This window comes from Diabrotica undecimpunctata, chromosome 6, assembly GCF_040954645.1.
Source record: "Diabrotica undecimpunctata isolate CICGRU chromosome 6, icDiaUnde3, whole genome shotgun sequence".
Lineage (NCBI taxonomy): Eukaryota > Metazoa > Arthropoda > Insecta > Coleoptera > Chrysomelidae > Diabrotica > Diabrotica undecimpunctata.
The window spans coordinates 82139220-82145852 of record NC_092808.1 but is presented as its reverse complement, the minus strand read 5'-3'; the positions used below and the strand labels follow the sequence as shown (position 1 = coordinate 82145852).

At 29.2% G+C, this 6633-nt stretch overlaps 2 long non-coding RNA genes across 2 annotated transcripts; one reads left to right on the top strand and one right to left on the bottom strand.

Moving 5' to 3' along the window:
- Positions 1-513: 513 nt before the first annotated feature.
- On the bottom strand, positions 514-1050 carry LOC140442700 (uncharacterized). Its single transcript, XR_011951118.1, has 2 exons — positions 714-1050; positions 514-631 (listed from the first exon to the last, which is right to left on the bottom strand). It is a non-coding gene; the product is annotated as an uncharacterized lncRNA (long non-coding RNA).
- Positions 1051-3984: 2934 nt separating this feature from the next.
- Positions 3985-4734, top strand: LOC140442699 (uncharacterized). The gene is made up of 2 exons (XR_011951117.1): positions 3985-4190; positions 4541-4734. It is a non-coding gene; the product is annotated as an uncharacterized lncRNA (long non-coding RNA).
- The last annotated feature ends 1899 nt before the right edge of the window (positions 4735-6633 follow it).

Here is a 6633-nt window from a genome sequence, read left to right as displayed (position 1 = left end):
ACTTTGGCAATGTATGAATCGCTTTTAGACTTAAAACATTGGAATAGAAAAATGAATACTACACCTAACATCCAGTTTTAATGTAAAAAGTTCCATTACAATTCATACACATACACTATGTCTATATACATTATTTTTAAACATTACTACTAAGTTATGTAATAAGCAAGATCAGTTATCAATAAATTCCAATGTATCTGTTCTTAAAATGTTGTATCACTGAACTATATAACCAGCTCTCTAGATAAATGAATGCAGACTTAAGAGAAAGGAAGAAATAAAACAATGTTATAATATTTACATACTATATTACTACAAATTTATCTACAATTACCAGCTAGGTTTCTCTCCTTCCTTGAGTACTCTACCATAAAGGGCGCTCTTATCTCGGAAGAGAGAAAGTCGTTCTGTTTCTTGCTTATCTAAGTACCAGCCTATAGCAAAACCAACAGCTGGAAAGACTGCCCAGCCTATTCCTTTAGGAATAATTGGATAGAACATTTTCTTTTCTGATTTTAGCCTTAAATAGTTGAGTACGGTTATAATCCGCGTAAATACTACTCACCACAATTAGAGGTAATGTTGTTACAATGCAGTATCTCTTAATTAGACGACCAATTCCTAGGGCCATCTAAAAATAACATGTTAGGTTATGTTGGTCATACTTTCCGAATTATAAAATAGATAGTGAATATTGATAATAAAATACTTACAAATTTAAGAAAACATATCCCGATTTTATGTAAATCAGTATTTAAATTGGAATTACCTGTTTCTGAAAATTTAAAAGAGAAATTACAATTCTGTCATTTGCCAACTGTCAATTGGTCATTGGTATTGGTCTACTTCTTTTCGTTTTCGTTTGTTTTTTTAATTATGTAATCACAATATATGCTAGAGTGAATAAGTCAGCTCAATTTATTCTAAATGATGATACATAATTATATGACGATAATGTTATAGCATAAAAATATTAGGACGTTTTTCACATTTGGTTCCAGTGAAAATAACACCATGAAATTAGCTGTCAGTCCATTAAGTTTCACAGAACGAAAAATAGCGTTGGCAGTGTTGCCAAATCCTGATAATGTATATGTTATATGCTTCAAATACAAAGAGATAGAGCTTTTAAAATGTAAATTTTTATTATATTAATTTATGGATTCTGCAATTTTGTACCTTATGTAAAACATTAATGAATTACTATTTGTTTTGTTTGATATTAATTGTAATTAATTAGAACTTTTTTTGGCAATTGTTCTTTGATAAATTCGCGGATAGATTTGGCAATAGAGTCAGAACACTCAAAGCAAAACGTGACACTGGCAAAGCGCCAGTTGCCAGATTCCAGATTCCAGATTGCAACAGAGATGTCTTTTTAACTTTATTAACAAACATTAGTAAAACAAATTTTGTTTTTATTATTTATACTGACATTTTATTATTTACTTTTAAAAACCGTTTTAAAACTATTTACTTTTTCTTTTTTTTGTAATTGTTAAGTATTACTTTTTAAATACCTTATTGCTTTTGATTTCGTATGCTTTATTTGTAATGTAAATTTCAACACTGCTAAACACAAACAGCAAGATTTAATTATGACAAACTCATTTGAGAATGTGAAAATCGTCCAAATATTATGCAATAATGCAATTATGTAAAATGCGGTTGTTCATTTAGTGAGATGAGTACCGCCAAATATATGCAACTTATAGTTCATTTTTTCCGTGTTTCAATATTTAGCTAACATACAATTCAAAATTAAACACTTAATCAAAAAGCATCAATAAATTTAGGAATAAACAAAGATATAAAAAATAGAAAAATAATTGAAAGTCAAAAGCACTATGGACTCATAAATATTAAGAGATTGTATCCATTTTTTATTTATAATGATTAAAATTGTTGGTAATTGTTAATACAATAATAGAGCCAATTTTATAAAGTCCTTAGTTAAAACAATTATATTCCACTTATCAATACCTATAGAAAAGTCTAATAATTTACATTTTGAAATAACATAATTTCCACTAACAATTTCAAGTGTAGATGATTTACAATGTATGTATATATCTAGTAATTCGATAAAACTTGAAGAGTTACGGGTCTCCCACAAAGTGTTGATGAAACAATGCCAACTAACTAATTTCATTCTGTAAATGCGTCATATAAATTAGTCTAAGGAAAGCGTCTACACTTAATGAACGTATCTTAAGAATTCAGCTTGATCTGCATTGTTCGTGAAGCTTATAAAAAATCTCCTGGTGAACGCTTTAAACCATTTCGAAAATTGTATTGTAAAAATATTAAGCAATATTATTTATGCAATAACTTCCAATTTCCAAAGGTTCGATCAATTATTTTTTCGATAATGTGATATACAAAAAGATATATTTCTTTTCTTTTTCTTGGTTCAAACAATACTCACTAACTTCTGGAACTTGGTGGTAAAACCTTTGTACCATACTTTGTTTTTTCTATAAAACTCTAGGTCCTGTCACCTCAACGAAGGCCAACAGTTTTCTTATTATTAGTTTTATAGGATCTCTTCTAGTTCAAACTTCAGTTCAACTGAATCAGTTGATCGGTGCCTCAGGATTCCTGAATGCGTGCCTAAATGGTGCGGCCAGCACCTACTCAAACCTTGCCTAGTTTGAGTAGGTGCTGGTCGCGTTGTAGGTCGGAATCGATCCTTTACAGTTCCTCACATGTTTTGAATACGTGAGTGGGTCATTTACTACCAGAATAGCCGGTTGGCTATCTATATAAATGTTGGTTTTCTTTGCTTTGGGGTCTCAATCTATGATTTTATTAACACAGTAGTTGTATAATGAACTAGGCTGTAAGACTTACCATAATTATATGTTTGCCCAAAAACTCCTGATCCAGTACCAGTATCTACAAATAAACCATTTTAAGTCTCCATTAATATTTGGGACTTTTTGTTCTCTAGATTGTATAGATGTGTCAATTTTCTTAGTGAAGATTTATCTGGTGTCATCATATCTGAGTTCATCATAAAGATGAATTCTTCAAGTCTAGTCACAGTAATATTTGTGTGGCTATTGGTCATAAAGTCTACCGCCGAAATATATAATTGCAGCGTAGGGATACCCGTGATATCCTCTAAAGATGCCGTTCCTGTAATATTTATAAGCGCTTGTCTTTGTAGGGTGGTGAGAGAGGTCCTACCAACTTGCAAAGAAATCTGTTACCACCAAAGTATTGAATCATAAGTAAAAAGGCCTATTATGAAAAGAATTTTTTAAGCCGTAAAAAATGAAGGGGTAAACTTTATTGATAATCACAAAAATATGTAGATTTCCGATTTAACTCAACGAGCTGCAAAATTTTCAATAGTTGCTGATATTCACTTATAATAGTGTTTTTGATCATTATAATTGAATTCGTTATAGTTATATTTTTAATACATTTCTATACTAATGTAATCTTAATATTTTAAGAATGTTAACTGAATCTTTGTTGTAGATACTAACTGCCACTAATATTTGCACACTTCAACACAGGGGGAAAGTGAAAACAGGGGGACAACGAATTACCTAGGTTTTTCAACTTTTGGTCTTTTCGAAAATATCCTTACCTCATCTGGTATGTACAAATTTATCTAAGTTTATTCATGATTAGGATTTATTAAAAGAATATTGACACTCAGGCAACAATGCAATTACTAACTGTACGTTGCCTACAGTTGGCGCAAGTCTGTGATATACACTGTAAATTAGCTACTAATATGTAAAATAACTGTTGTTAAAGCCAAAGAATGTGTTTTTACGTTGACTTTTAAGCCTGTTTTATTTTTTAGACCTTATAAACTTGTAAATAATAAATAAGTTATACTATTACTTAAATAAGAAACCGGCAATACACTGCTGAGAATTGGACTACTAGAATATAGATGGCGAAACATACACCTGGATCTAAATTTCGACATAGGGCATTGGAGTGAACCATGGTACAATGGGAGTGAACAGCTGATTATCCACTAGTACGAGTGAAAATGACAAGGTTATGAATGAATTAAAGAAAGACAAGATTATGGGAAAGATTTATGTACGAAATAAAGATGTTCGTTAGTGTAGAAAATGGCAGAGTTAGGTTCAACAAATTTTGATCTATTAGAAATAAAAACTCGTAGTATAGAACAGACTCTTCTTCCTCTTGTTAAACAGGTAATGCTGTATTAGTTGCTTGTGAAGAAGACCCACAGTGAAATGTGCATGTGTTGTATTTAAAGTGGGTGTGCACTCAGCTTTGTAAAATAAATAGTATTAGTTTGTTGTTGTTTGGTGTTTTTTGTGTTCTTTATCTATTACAAGTTTACAAATAAAACAATGTTTATATTATTTCAAATACACATGAATTAATCATAAATTAACATCTTTATTCAACAAAAACCGGTAGCATTACTTCTATACAGACAAAAATATATTTTCTTTCTAAGATTTTAAGTTTACATCTAGCTATAAATACTTAGTAGATTGTTTATTTTTGTTTGCATATCGAAATATTTATTTTTTAGCTATGACGTCATCACCGTTTCCCTTATGACGACATTGATGATTTTATGTGGAACATTCAATACCTTTTAGAGTTTGAGCAGATCAACCTTAGAGCTGAGTTCTTATAAACCAATAATTGATAATTGTGGATTGGTAACAAAACACTGTAATTAAGCAAAGAAAATATTTGAAAAATATAGTAATTTATATATTACCTAAATAGTTTATATTTTATAAACCTCAGTATTTTTATAATTTTTTAAACTTTCCTTTATTGTACAAGTACTTCTTATAAATGTAATTTTACTAGTTTATTAGATTTTGAGCTAGACCAAGTTTTCAACCTTAAAAATACCACTTATAGCATCTATGGTACACCACAATCTCTTTGCTTTTGAAATCATGATGCTGTGTCTGAAACTTATGCTTTCCTACTTACATACATACAATTTAGCTATTTAAGTGATTCCAGTAGGACAAATATTATTAATTTGGAGAATATGTTAATTAATTGATTTTCTCAGAAACATGTTTAAATGTAGCATAGCAAAAATATTTTTTCTTATTTGCTTATTTGAATCTACATCAGGATTCTCTATTCCGGCCCTCTCTGTTCTATATTGTTCGATTACTAGTTTTTTATAATGATGTTTCTATGACCTATGTTTTTCATGTACAGGAAGATATATTAACTGCCCTATAGTGATAATATCATTATTCTTTTGTTTAAGAATTAAGTAAATAAGTGGCAAAAGTAGCAAGAAGAAATAGACATGTGGCAATTAAATAGTTTGTCGAAAGTTTAACTGAAAAAAACTTATGTGTTTGTATGAAATTAATAACTATATCTTATGCGGGTATGGTCCCTATAATTTGATTTACAATTTTTTTAGCATAGTTTCTCTTCTAAGTATTTTCTTCTTAGTAAAGATTTATACTCTCTATGCGTTGTACCAATGTTACTAACCTTAAAAGATTGCCTTTATGTTCTTTTTCATGACAATATTTTCTGATCACATTCAGTTTATCCTTTTATCTTGCTTTCCATTAATAACTATAGTAACAAATATCTTTTGATCTCTACGGCTCCATATAACTAGACCTTTGTTGTAAGACATTTGAATGAAATTCATCATTATTGTATTGTGTCACTTGTTTTACATTTTTCTCCACATATTATTTTTATATAATTTTCCTTAATAATTTTTCATCTTATTACTAGTAAAAACTCTATTGATTATATTAATATCTATGTGCTTATATGTGTTCACGAATTTGGAAAAAGTTTACTACAATTTACATTAATAAAAACTTTATGACTATATTTATCACTATTATGACACCAGTAGAAATATCATAAGTGGAACAGTGTTAATATCATTTCTAAAAAATAACATATTGTATGAAAATTAGGTATTAAGTTGAAGGTTTAGGTCATGGTAGTTGCGCTTGAATATTTTAAGAGTTCAACAAGGTGTTTAACTCCAATTTGTTTACATAATATGCTGTTTTTGTAAAAAATTGATTTATCCTTAAATTGAAGAAATATGTAGGTAAATTGCGCAAAAACTATGACATATAGGTATAGGACATGTCTATACCATTCGAAAGAAGACAGTTTTTTAACATTAATGTTATACATATATGTTATACAAAATGTGACATAACTCGAAACACTCTGTATTTGGGCATATAGAATCCTTATAAAATATATCTTATTTTTGGCACAATCAGAAAATAACATAAGACTACAAGGTATATAAGGTATGAGAAACAATATAACTTTGGGATGTCACATTGTATTGGAACATTTTGTATATTCCAAAATAATTTTACCGTACATAATAAGCAGTCCCATACAAATAATTGTTTTTATTAACCCCACTTTTATTAGAATATATTATGTATACAATCTCAACCTAAATGATTATGTAGATAAGAGACAATAAGTCATAGGACTGAGGTCATATGACATGCATTTTTAAAGCTAGTCTTCAATATTGGCTATTTGACACTATAACTCTAACAGAACTTTCAGTTTTAACCTTCGAACTATATGCAGTTTATACACCAAACTTTTTGCTAATACTTTCAGATGCACTTTAAGTTTTGC